Raw genomic sequence first — 14,086 nt, forward strand, 5'->3', positions numbered from 1 at the left:
ATAAACTTTGACCTAACCTCTCAGGCAGAGTCATTTGCCAGTCTTAGTACTTGCTAGCAGTCAAAACAAAAAGGTGAAAAAACCCTCCATAATCATCTGCTTAGTCATTCCAATGACAGACTAAGCACTGAATGCGCAGATGACTTTGAGCGTGGGATTTTTTCCTCATCAGTAGTAGCTAGAAAGATGCAGACATGCAAATGTTTCTTGAGAAACTTGCAATTTTCCCATATGTTTGGCATCTCTATACTCCTATTAGAACAACTAATCTGAGATTTATCACATCAGTCTTTAGGAACCATCAAGTATCCAAGCTGAATTCTAGTCTAAGCTCCTTCTGTTCCCAGTGGTCTGATCTCATTGTCAGTTTGAATACTGGTCTAAGTTGCTCCACAGTTGTTACAAGCAGGAAGTACACTTTCAAACCTTAGCAATCATCTTTATATCCTGCTGGGTGTAAGCAGTATCTACAGGCCTGAAGCATGACAGGCTGGAGTGAACATTCGCTTTGGCCTGCTAACATAAAAAACTACTTGGCAGTGAAGCTCAGATATTCAAATGCTGTGGAACACCCTTACCTGTTGCCAGCTTTTGCATAGTTGCTTACTTGTGGGTAGTCTTGGAAGATAGGTATTATCTGGTTACAGAGTAACAAATGTTTTCTTATACCACATTGCCCCACACTACCAGTCAAAAGTGGACCTTTGTTTACAGTTCCATGATCTGCATCCAGGATGTTTGCACACCCTTACAAAGGCAGTCTCCTTCCAGGAAGAGCCTGCATGTTTACAGAGTGCCACAAACAGCTCTCATATCTGTCATATAAATGCATCAATAGCATACAGCATTTCCCCTCTCTTTCCCAGGAAAGTCATTATCATAGAATCACAGAAGAGCTTGGGTTGAAAGGGACTGTAAAGATCATCTCATTACAATCCCTGCCATGGACAGGGACACCTTCCACTAGACCAGACTGCTCAGAGCTCCACCCAACGTGGCCTTGAACACTCCCAAGGATGTGGCATCCACAGCTTCTTTGGGCAACCTGTTCCAGTGCCTCACCATCCTCACAGTAAAGAATTTCTTCCCAATATCTAATTGCAAATCCACTGTGACATTCTTCACTTGGCATTGCTAATTCCTTAGCTGTCATTGGGCCTGTAACTGTTCTGTAGCTGCTGAGGTTTGGGAGCTTTGTTTCTGTTTGATCTGCAAGAACCCAGTTTGAAACATTCAATGCAGGTTTCATCAACACACACAAGATAAATGCTGCACAGTACTCAACAGTAAATGTGTGCAGCCTTTTTTCAAGCTTTACTTTCCTTATTCCTTTCAGTTCTACCAGAAGTAATTTTTTTCCTGCTTCTGGGAAAAAAGTGGACACTAGTGAGAGCAAAGGATTAAAACTTAAAAAGAAAGCAACTGCAGTGGAGGAAGGTAGATAGCAATGACTCCTGCTCACCTGTGGATGTGAAACCAATCAGTTTGCAGTGGTTTGCCAGCCTTTAGTACTGCCTTGCTACTGGGTTCTTGTTTTTTCTTAACCTGTTGACAAATCATCTGTGTCACATGAATCGAGCTTGTATTTATTCACAAAAAAAAAAAACAGCAATGAAAGCAAAGAACTTAAACTGACAATTGAAAGAATTTAAATTGACAACTGAAAGTTTTATTGTTTCAGTTTCTGCAGTGGTGGATTCGACCTTGGCTGGCTGACAAACGCCATCCAGTTGCTCTCCCGCCCCCTCCTCAAAAGGATGGGGGCAAGCATGGGATGGAAAAGCTTACAGGTCAAGATATAGACAGATAGATCCCTTACCAGTTACCATCATGGGCAAAACAGACTTGGGGAAAACTATTTTAATTTACTGCCCATTAAAAATAAAGCAGGATAGTGAGAAGAAAAGATACAGCTGAAAACACCTTGCTCCCACTGTCTCCTATTTCCTAGGCTAAACTTCGCTTCTTTTTTCCAAACTCTTCTACACCCTGCTCATCTCTGTTCAATGCAGGGGGATGAGGAATAGGGGCTGTGGTCAGCCTATGACATGTCCTCTCTACTGCCCCTTCTTCCTCACACTCTTCCCCTGCTGCAGCATGGAGTCCCTCTGACATGATAGAATCCTTCATGTACTTCTCCAGGGTGGTTCCTTCCCATGGGCCGTAGCTCTTCAAGAAAGGCCCCAATGTGTTTCCTTTTCATGGGATACAGACCTTAAGGAACAGACTGCTCCAACACAGGTCCCCCATGGGCCACAGCTCCTGCCAGAAAACTGCTCCTGAACAGGCTCCTTTCCACAGGCTCAGAGTTCTCTGGTATGGATTCTTCACAGGCTGCAGCTTCCTTTGAGGTACATCCACCTGCTCCAGAGGGGTCTTCCATGGGCTCCAGGGAGACAACCTGCACAGTCTTCTCCATGAGCTACAAAAGAATCTGCTCTAGCACCTGGAACACCTCTTCCCCTCCTTCTTCACTGACCTTGGTGTCTATAGTGTTGCTTCTGTCACATTTTTCTCACCACTCTCAGCTGCTGTGCAGATTTTTGGTCCTTTCTTAACTGTTTTCCCAGAGGTGCCACCAGTGTAACTGATTGTCTCAGTTGTGTCCTGTGGTGAGCCCATTTTGGAGCTGGCTGGAACTGGCTCTGACACAGAGGAATCCTTGACCTCTTCTCACAGAGAGCAGCCCTGCAGCTCTTCCATTGACATCATCTGGACATGGTCACTTAATACACCATCTCTTATAAATGTAAGATCAAATGAAAAGTCAAGTTGGAGGGGAACTCTGGAGGTGTCTACCTTAATCCCCTGCTTGAAGCAAGGCTGACTAGGAAATTAGACAGGGTGCCCAGGAATGGGAATTTCACCTCTCTTTATCAATTAGAAGGAATTAAAACTGGATGGGTAGATGATTTGGAGGAGGAGAGACTAGAGACTAATTTGCAATTCAGACTTAACCATTACTGAGGGTGGCTGAATGTCACAAAATTGTAAATGTGAAGAGAAATCTGTGGAGATTGGCATCTCCACAGTTTGCAGTGAGACGTGTTCACATGAGAGCAGTCATGTTACAACTACCATAACGGCTTCCATTCTGCCTTGGGGCAGAATATGTAATGAGGGTGAGGAAAGATGGAGAGAAAATGCTCCCTAGGGGAAAGACTTCGAGTTTATACTGCATATAAAATCTGGATCCTGATGGCTTTAGGCACCACTGGGGTACAAGTTCTAATGACTTCTGTAGGAACCACTGAGAGCTCCATTTTCAAAGGTAAGGGTCAGGCAGTCTGAAACTCTGTAAACTCTGTATAACTGAAAAACCTGATGATCTCAGCCTCCATCCTGACCCTTTGCTTTCACAGAAACCTTGCATGTTCCCCTGTGGCAAATCAGAAAAGGTCCTGTACATGACAAAGGACAAAATTATTCACTGGGGATTTCCATTATGCTTTTCAGTGGTGCTTTAGCTACAGGGTGAAAACAACCTTAACAAATGTTGAGCGATGAAACCAGAGGATACTTTAAAAACCCCTATTTTTCAAGTGTGCATAGTTCAGGGTTATTGTGATCACAGGCAATCAGACCCCTGTCATCCTAGGGAGTGCGAGCAGATGCCTGGCTGAGACTAAGCACTACCTGGCATGTGAAATGGAATGAATGAGATGACCTGAGCTAGAAATGTCATGAGAAAGCTGTGAAGAGCTGGGCAAGCTCTTTCTACCTTGAACAGCATGGGAAAGCAGAAATGAGTAGCGGTTGCACTGGCAACCTTTGAATCTTCATCCCATGGACCTTCTCCTTTTCCTTGCTGGCAACTGGAGGGGTAAGCACACCATTTCAGAGCTCTGCTATTGATTACAGAGATAGCCATGGATGTTCTGTTATCATAGAGTTGGAATGTGTTGGAGTTGGCTTTGCTGTCTGAAATGAGACAGGTAGTGAAAGATAATAAGGAGAAAACCTTGCCTGATGATGCAAGTGAGATGCAGTTAAAATTAATATGAAAGCAAGGCCACAGACTTTGCATATTTATGCAATCACTTGTCTGAAGGATGTGGCTGTTATATTTAAATTCTGATATTTATTTTAACTTAGCAGAACTGAATGCCATCTGTACTCCCAGAATAAAGACAAAACAAGCCCATGTTGCTTGGCTGTGGGTCCTGTAAGCTCTTCAGAGGAAAGACTGTGCCATGGGGCTGTGGGGCACTGAGCATCAGTGGTGTTATAATTCCCATGGGGTATTTAGGTGCTAGGAAAAATAAATTCAATAGTTGGCTTAGTGCTGAATTAAAAATTCCACTCAGTGCCAAAGCTTCAATCCTGTTTATGTTTAAGGTTTGCTTTTTGGCTGTGCTGAAAAACAGAAGGCTTGGCTGTTATTTGACAAGAATTAGAAAGGTCCAGATCACTTAGAAACTCAAGGGTTGCAGTCTCCCAAGCAAAATTTGCTGCTTTTTAAGATGTTAATATTGAAATAAATGCAGCCTTTATGGCATACTGTAACTCTATACTGCAGCACAGTGCCCTGTAGCACTTTTCTTGGCACTGCTTTAATAATAAGGTCTTTGATTTCTTCCTGGTTAACTGATTGGTCTTGTTAAAGTTACTGTAAAGACTTCCATATTGAGATTCATGTTTTGCTCCACAAGAGACTGAATGTTTCTGGACAGTGCATAAATAAATTACCTTCTTTCATTTGAAATCTTTATCATAATTGAATGATTTGCAGGGGTAATCATGCATGTCATTATGAAGAGGTGATCATATCTTGTTCAAGTCAGTCATCTGTCTAGTGGTGCTGCAATATCTTGGCAGCAAATCTCTGTAATGAAGCTTGCATGAAAAATCTTGTTAAATGTGGGAAAAAACCCAGGGAAATATGAATTAAAGAAGAGACTTTTCAGGAAAATCTGTTTGTAGATTCATTTATGAACTCCACTGCTGTGCTTTCTCAATTAAACAATGCCGCTTTCATGTAATTATAGCCACAGACAGGAAAGACACCAGAAATTTTGTTGAACCAGCTTTTATGAGCAGCATGTACTATGGTCATCAAAGACACATGGATTCTATCAGTGTATGATTGGCTTTTTGACCTATGAGAAACTTGCAGTGCCTGAAGAAAGGTCTGAAAGGGAATGCCTCACATAGCTGTGCCAAACTGCACATTCCTAACATGCTCTAAAAATCACCTCTCTTTTGGAGCAACACGGATAATGCAGAATGATGTGTATCATTTACAATTTATATTAATATCTCTTACAGCCATTTTCTGTGAAGGGGCCAAAATGCAATCTGCTGAAAGACGTAAACCAGTTTTCCTCTAAAACAATGGAGAACTTTAACAGAGATACCAGAAAGCAGTCGGTTATTGTTGTGCTGTTTCCGCAGCCTTGGACTGGTGCCCTGCTCTGCAGGATGACTGAGCTCCACTCTGAGAAACGCCTCCCGCCCCCAGGCACTTCCAGTCTCAGGTTGCAATGCGATAATGAGTTGTGTGGGATTGATCCTGGGGGAAAAAAATAAATAAATAAATAAATAAGGGACTGAAAGCTTAATTTTAGGAATGCAGCAATGAACTTTCCAATACAAAAAATGTGGTTGGGACCATAACGAATAAGAAAACATTGTTATTTATGCTTTCAGTCTGCACAATGTGAAAACTCAAAACAATCTGTTTTGTTTTAGCCAGGACAGAAAAGTAATTACCATTCTCTATAAAAGTATTAATAAATTTATTTCAAACTCTAGCTTGGGCTATATCTGGTTTTAGTGTTTCATACAAACTTACTTAATACAAACTATAATTCTATATGTTTTTATTTTACATCCCTTTTACTCTCAGTAGGTGCACAGCATTGGTGGCAATATTAGAGGAGCTATGAGGAGTGTTTTCTGAGTCACAGCTTCTCTTAGGAGGAAGCTTTCCCAAATCATATGACAGTCTTTTTCCACTCCACTAACTGTCTTTGCCCTCACAACAACTCCTAATAAAATAAAAGAACTCTCTTTTTTTACCACAGTCACCATGAACATTCCTGTGACATATTATAACTTGGCAGGTAACCAAGCTGGGCTCCTGGTGTTGTGTGTGCTCTGCAAATACAGAAAACTAAGAGCCACCCAGAAGGAGAATCATCCTGCACTAGGAAGGCCAGATGACACTAATGGTTTGCTCTTTCTGACACTTTAAAATTGAACATAAGGTTAATCTTTGTGGAACATGAACCCATTTTTATAATTTTCAGTCATTTCCATTTATGTCAGGTTATGTTACTTCCTCGTGTAAAATGTTGTATTTTAGTGGGTTTCTCTTACAGAAGATTACAGGAGTATCAACTCTGAAAAATTCTCCAAAACCACCAAAGAACAATAAATTGAAACAAGGAAGACAAGATTAGATTCAACTATGCCAGAAAAAGAAGCCTTAATTGCTCTAAAAATTATTTCTTAAAATATTTCTGATGAATAATTCACCCTGGTAAGTGAGATATTCTCTCTGCTCTCCAACTAACTGGATGCCCTACAGAAAACCAAAATAGCCATTATGGAGGAATAAAGAAAAACCACAGAAAACAAGATAGTGAGGACACGTTGTCAGTTAAGGTATCCGACCCAAAATTTGGGGGGTTTTTTGTTTGTTTTTTTTTAACATTATAAGTGCAACATAGAAAACAAGCACAGACTATTGGGTAGTGTTTGTACAAATTCCCTTTTCTCTATAAAGTCAGTGGTGCAGAATCCTCCTTGCTCTCACTGTAGAAGCTGACATGTGATTAACCAGGAGTTAATTATTTATGAGGTTATGTTCTGCCCAGTTTCAGTCATACATGACACAGCAACACGTGCCTAATTACTATATTTGATATGTCAGGAAATATTTAAATACACTCCTTTTATAGAGCTATACCAATACACCTAAAAGTAAACGATATGTTTAGCCATGCAAATACTTGAAGTTTGTTCTCTGTCTGCTGCACTGTTAAATCTTAATCATAGAATCTAAGACAAATGTTTTTTAGAAGGGACCTTTGGAAGTCTCTAATCCAATTCTGCTCAAAGCAGCAACTTCAAAGTTAGATCTGGTTGCTCTGCTTCTCATCCAGCTAAGGTTCAAAAATCTCTAAAGAAGGAGAACCTGTTGAAATGCTTAATCATCCTCATGGTGAAAACTTTTTTTCCTTGTATTCAATCAAAATTCCCTTGCTGCAACTTTCAGCTGTTGCCTCTTGTGCTCCCACTGTGTGCCTCTGAGTTTGTGTTGCTCCTCTTTATGACCCCTCTTCAGGAGAACTGCACTTGGATTCTCCTTAGCCTTCTCTTATGGCTGCTCTGCCCTTCAGCCTTCACCCACAGTGGCATCCACAGTTTGCTGAGGACATCTTTCACCCCATGGTCCATATCCATGGTGAAGATGCCAAGTATTTTTAGCCCTGTTTCAAACACTGAAGAATGCCATACACTCAGCTGTCAGATTTCAAGCTGTTCACCCCAACCCTTTGAAACTGATGGTTTTCAACCACCTTGTGGTCCATATGTCTAGCCCACATCTTCCTAGCTTTGGATACAGTGATGTCAGATTGTTCTGTCCCTTCTGTGCTTACAAAAGATTTTCATGAGGTTTTGCTCCATAACGCAGCACTGTAGGAATGAGGAGCGGCAGCATGGAATCCTGACAAAATAGGATGGTTTCACATTAGCCACAGCCACACTGGCTAATACCTGTGAATTCTCTGTATTAGGCTGCTCTAAGGATACTTGGTCTGTGCTGTCTTTTTGTGGTTCTTAAAGCATTTTTTATCTATAGATAAGCAGAAGTCACTTGGAAGCTGGTTATTTTACATGGAAAATAAGATAGCTATTCTGATTGGATCCAAGCCTGGATTAATCTTCAACAGCCTTGTTATGTGAATACTTAAAAATTAAAAACCTTTTCATATATAAACAGTTCACCAGCTTAGAGAAGATTGTTTCTTATATAACAAAGGTAATTTTGTTTACATATGCTGTTTTTTCATAATGAGTGCGATGTCAGGGCTGCTACAAAAAAATCAAGAGGGAAAGTGTTTGGTTTTTAATATGCATTGAGCTAAGCTAAAATTAATTAAGGGTGAAGTTTACTATACAGTGGTTTTGTTGAGCTATGAAACTGCTGATAGATCTTTTCTGAACACAGTGGAGTATCCCAAGAGATTCCCCAGATTCCAGATAGAAAAAGCAAGTATACTTTATTAAATGAAAAAAAGCAAAAAGCAGTTCATAGTTATGAATGCTTATATCTATGCTGATGTATTTTAAGGTTTCTTGCAGTGATGTATACAAAAAGCTATTACACAAAACCTGGTCTATCTGAAATTTTATTTTCTGTATCTGATTGACAATCTTTGTGCACTAATTGACCTCTCCCTTATCCCACCAATTCAGGAATTCTGAGTCTGCATTTCTCTTACAGCAATGCTGTAAAAGAACAAATGTTATGAAATTTTAATGCTACTATAAAAAGCAGCTGCAAAATCTCCTTGGCTGCTCAAGATTGTGCCAGATGGTAAAGAACTGGAAGTATAATAAATGTCATATTAAGCCAGTCATATTTGAGGGACACGTTATGCATCCCACATAAATAAAACACTGCTAAAACTGCCCCTGGAGTGATGAGATTCAGGAATAAGCTCTTCTGTAGCCTCGGGAATATCTCACAGTATCTACAATGCAAAGTGTTTGCAATATTCAGAGCACTCACATTAGTCTGGTTCTTTGCCAAGGCCTGACAGCTCTGTGTTGCTACATCTCCCTAGATGCGGGGGCTGTGATAAAGCTAATCTCCTTTTTTCCCTTCCTAGGACTTTCATTTTTTTTTTATTTAAAAAATAAAACTACTGCCAGCATCCTTATCAGAAATATAGAGGTGATGAGAAATAAGTGCTGCATTGACACCCAAAGCTGTTCCCTTGGGACTCAGTTATCCCATCACAGAAAAACGGTGTTCATTTGAAAGGTCATTGACTGTACAACTGGCTGAGGATTTTCCCTATTTTGTTTGCTATAATTCTAACATCTTGTTTTCTTCATACACATTTTTTTAGCCCTCCTGCTGTGTTAGCACAAAGAGCCCCCGAGAATGGCAGAATCATCCATGTCAGAGAGAACCTCAGGAGATCTGTAGTCCAACCTCCTGCACAAAGAAGGGTCAGCCGTCAAGTCAGGCCAGTTTGCTCACAGCTTTTCTTGGTCTCTTCTTGAAAACCTCTGAGGATGGAGACAGCACAGCTCCAGGCCTCTGCTGCCTGATTTTAGTACATGCTCTGCCTTTTTCAGAGGTGACAGAGAAACATGACAAAATCCTTCGGTACATATGGATAAATCACAGGGATCTGAGCTTTAAGGAGTGTTTTTCCCTACAGAAGGTTGAATTGGGGGTACATTTCCATAGGTCAAGAGCTGAGGAAATAGGAGGCAGGAGGTGACTTCTCCAGTACATGGGCAGGTTCAAGCTGAGATCAAAAATCTTACATGTTGACAAGTTGTAAAACCTGCTCTATGCTGGCATTTTTCTGTAATGCCAGTGAAACACATCCATGTACTCTTTAAGAGATGCATGACAAATGACAGTCAATGTTGCAGAAAATTTTTATCCTGTAATACCATAAATGGTGACAGCACAAACCAGACAAGCCAAGTAAAAAAGAAAGAAGATGCAAATGAAACTGTTAATAGGTGCAGAGATCTTGGAACCGTCCTTATTCGCCTCTGGCATGTTTATACACAATCTGTGATCTCTTACAGAATAATTTTGAGGCCAAAGTTGCACTCAGTTGGACAACACCTGCAACAATAAAGAATTCCCACAGTAGGTTTTTGTAGTATTATTAAGAATGACAATAAGTCTCTGAGGCACTGAGAGAGGAATTTTAAGTCTGAGCAGGGCCCTAATTTGAAAATCCTGATTTGATTTGCATAGTCAGTAGTTGCTTGGTTGCTAATTTCAGTGTAAATTTAGAAAGTGAACTGTCCTGAATGAAAGAAATGTTAGGTCTGCCAGTAAAGATCTTTCTCTGCAGATTCCCAGAAGTCTCCTGCTACATTATTCTGGAAGACGGAATATAAAATGAGAAATGCTAACTTTGGAGAGAATATGTCAACCTGACTTCCTGAGTTGTGTTCAAAATAAATCCTTCACCCTATGAATGACCTTGATGATAAGAACATAAGGACTGTATTTAGAGATAAGGAGTTTAAAATCCTGAGAGGTAATGTTTTTAAATGGAGTTCCAGACTTCAAACTGTTGTCTGATATGTATTAGAGCAGCGCAGGTCAAGCTGTGTGTCCTGTTTTTGGTTAGGGCACACAGTTCTTATGGGACAGAATAAAGATTTCTTATTTATGCAGTCATGCTTAGCATAGACACAGAAATCAGAATTGTGGAATAGTCTGGGTTGGAAGCGACCTTTAAAGGTCACCAAGTCCAATCCCCCTGCAATGATCAGGGACATCTTCAGCTAGATCAGGTTGCCCAGAGCCCTGTCCAGCCTGACCTGAATATTTCCATGGGTGGGGCAACCATCACCTCTCTGGACAGTGTATCTGCCTGTGAGCCAGGCAGTGGAAGGTAGCAGTGGTCTGAGTTTCAGTTCTCACCTACAGATACTGCTGTGACACAAGCTTAAGTCCAAGAAAGGGATTTAACTATCAATAAACCTGCAGAATACGAATTATGTCTGTATTCAGTTCCAAAATGAAAATTCTTGCAGACCTTATACCCATCATGGTGAGACTCCGCAGGATGCCATTGTGCCAGGGGAGATGTGGACTCTTTCTTTAATCTTCAACTTTTGACCAACATACCTGTAAAATCCCTTGACAAATTCAGCTTCAGTTGTGTCTTTAGTTTCCTGATCCAATCTCCATGCATCTGGGAAGTGTCCCTATATTCTTCCCAGGATACCTGTCTCTTGTTCTACTGCTTGTGCATTTCCTTCTTACACTTCAGGTGGATCAGGAGGTCCTTACTGACCCAAGCCATTCTCCTGCTCTCCTTGCTTCATTTCTTACACATGGGAATTAAATGCTTTTGCACTCAAAGAATTTTGTTCTCAGAGAGCTGCAAGCTCTTTTCAATTCCTTGAGAGCAGTTTCCCAGGGGGTGCCATGCACTAATTCCTTACAAAGCAGAAAATTTGCTCTCCTGAAATTCAGAGTCCTGACTTTTCATCTGGCCCACATCCCTCAGGACTGAGGTGCTTGCAGTGCAGGTGTCTAGAACTCAACAAGTCACCCAGTTATTTTATAAGCAAGATCACATCAAAGAAACACAACAGGTGAAATTATTTTTTCCCCTTAACAGACACATTCTGGCTAAAACAGAAACACTCTATTTGGAAAGTAAATTAGAATCGATGCCAAGAGAATCTTTAATTATTCAGACATGGTCCTATAGGTCTGATAAAACCTTTCCCATGTTGAAGACATATCAAGAACAGCAGTTTTTTCTGCATTCAGCAGCCCAGTACCACCTCAGAGAGTTAACAAACAAATTAAAAAAAAATGACTGTATTTGTGATCTTAAATAAAGAAAACACATATTAAAAGCTGGCATTTCTTCCTCAGTTGACAATTTTTCTTAGGAAGAAAATTACTCAACTCTTTTATCTCTTAAAATCTCTTGTAGCACAGAGGAATTCTTCTTTATGTGAATGATTTTTGTCTCTTACCAGTGACCCCATACAGCAGGTTTCCTGCTTCCAGGGTTCTTGAGATTTTACCTGATTAACATTAGTACCTTTCATCTTGGAGTTCTGTTTCGAAAATAACTTCACCATATCTTTGCTTTGAGGGCTACATTAATTATGAACAAGAATCATCCAGTATTTATCCTTGCAGAAATCAGAGAAATCAGAAGATAATAATGATACAGATTAATTACCTATGGGTGACCTGAATTGCTTAATAGCCTTGGTTCATTTGTAATTTTCTTATAATATGGTCAAATGCTTGGTCACAGTCATAGGTCAAGCAATATAAGATGTAGGATTGTCATGTTGGAAGTAATAACCCTAAGAAAACTGTACTGTGTTGCAGTGGATAACTAATTAAACACTACACCCTCTCTGAATGATTCATGTATCTGTCTGTCTATGTTTTAATTAGGTGGGGATATCAGTCAGAAACAGCAATGTAATTTACCACTGAGCATTCAGCAATAATACAGCTTTGGTTTTGGTGCTCCTAATTCAAAAATAGTACTGGAAAATTTTCAAATTTTTAAGAAAAGATGCACACAAGTGTTCAGGAAAGGAGTTTTAAAAATATGAGTTGTATAATCTTTTAGAAATAGATATTAATAACCTTGAACTCTGCAGAAAGAAGTCTTTTCATAGTAAAAGGTCTGTTCAAGCAACAGCCAATATAATATGATGCAGTGACAAAGAGCTAAACTAAAAAGTGAAACTAAAAATGAGATGCCCAACATTTAACAGTGACAGCTACCAATTCCCATTGCATGGCCTCAGCCAGAAGTTACAGCATTAACAGAGGACTCACTCTGATTATGTGACCTGGGCTGTACAGCTAAACAAGATCATTTTACCTATCCCTTATGACCTCAGAGTTAATGAATATAAATCTTTGAGCCTCGTATCTTCTTCTACAAAATTGGAAAAGGGATGCCTGAAACTTCCAGGTTTTCAAGCATTTTCTTCTTTTAGTCAGTGCTATATGCAGAGTTTTCTGTATCCTGGATGTGTGTCTTCCTCAAAACTTGAGACAACCAGAGGCCATAGAATCCTGAGCTTTAACACCACAAAAATTTAGGTAATAAAACCCCCACAAAATAATAAAATCACCTTGTTCTTCACACTTACTGAGGAAACATGTTTTGACCCCTGAACTGTCAAGAAGTTCATGAAATCCCCGAACCATTTAGACTGGGAATGTTTTTGCATTTAACATACCTGAACACTAGTCCACAAAAAAATGTTTGTGGTTGTGTTGAAACTTTATCTCATACCTCCAGTTTCAGAGAAACCGATCTCTAGTTTCGGGTACTTTATGCTCCGGTCCAGGAGGAATTACATTCTCTCAGTGAAGATCTGCACAGAGCCAATACATACGGAGTGACTCATGGTGTATTTAGATTAAGCAGCTCAAGAAAAAGCCTCGGAGTTCCCTGTGCTGTGCCTCTGCTGGTCCAGAGGGGAAACATCACACAGCCTGCACCAGCTCCGTGCTTACAGTCTATTGAAACTGTGACCCGTGGTAACATCAATAGAAAACTCCCGTGTAGTGGCAGTGACACAGTCCTGCTGAAGTGACACAGTCCTGCTGAGTCACTGCAGCAAAAATCAGGGAATGGCTGTGCTTGATAAGCCATTGACCATGACATCACCCACGTCTGACAGGGTGACAGGCAGCCCTGAGGCACCTCAGCCCCTGAGGGCAAACAGCCCGTCGAGAAAAATTAACTCGACCTTGAGTCGGGAAGTGTCTTTCCCAGGGGCTGATCTGGTGAGACAGTGAAACGAGGTGAGGAAAGAATCACGGAATGCTTTGGCTTGGAAGAGAACTTAAAGATCATCTAGTTGCATGTCCCTGCTACGGGCAGGGACACCGTCCACTAGGCCAGGCTGCTCAGAACCCCACCCAGCCTGGTCTTGAACATTCCCAGGGGAGCAACACTCGGGGACTCCTCTTGTTTGAATTAGGTCCTCACCTTGTTGCTTAAAACTAGCAAATGTTATAGTCTCTGGTTATGCCAACATGGAAAACACGTGGCTGTAAATCACAAACCCCATCGCTAGTTTTTAACGGAGCCAGTGGTATGTCAAGCCGCTTAGCCCTGCACCCTCAGCCCTGCATACCCTAAGCCCTCAGTCCCTCAGCCTTCAGTCCTGAACCACTCAACCCCTTAGCTCTCAGTCCCTCAACCCTGAGCCCATCGTCCTCCAGCACCTCCTCCTTCCAACTCTCAAACCCCAGCCCTTCATCTCCCACCTCTTCTCTTTCATCCCTCGATCCTGAGACCTCAGCACCTCAGACCGGAAGACCTCCGTTCCCAGCCTCTCGTCACCTCAGCGCTCTTACCCCAAA

At 41.0% G+C, this 14,086-nt stretch overlaps 1 long non-coding RNA gene across 2 annotated transcripts; it reads right to left on the reverse strand.

Moving 5' to 3' along the window:
• Positions 1–1,647: 1,647 nt before the first annotated feature.
• On the reverse strand, positions 1,648–14,081 carry LOC107200794. Of its 2 annotated transcripts, none has more exons than XR_001519764.2 (3): positions 13,991–14,081; positions 13,008–13,089; positions 1,648–5,512 (listed from the first exon to the last, which is right to left on the reverse strand). It is a non-coding gene; the product is annotated as an uncharacterized LOC107200794 (long non-coding RNA). The 2 variants fall into 2 exon arrangements; XR_001519763.2 differs by having other exon boundaries at positions 12,952–13,089.
• Positions 14,082–14,086: the final 5 nt, after the last annotated feature.

This window comes from Parus major, chromosome 2 (genome assembly GCF_001522545.3).
Source record: "Parus major isolate Abel chromosome 2, Parus_major1.1, whole genome shotgun sequence".
NCBI classification, from domain to species: Eukaryota; Metazoa; Chordata; class Aves; order Passeriformes; family Paridae; genus Parus; species Parus major.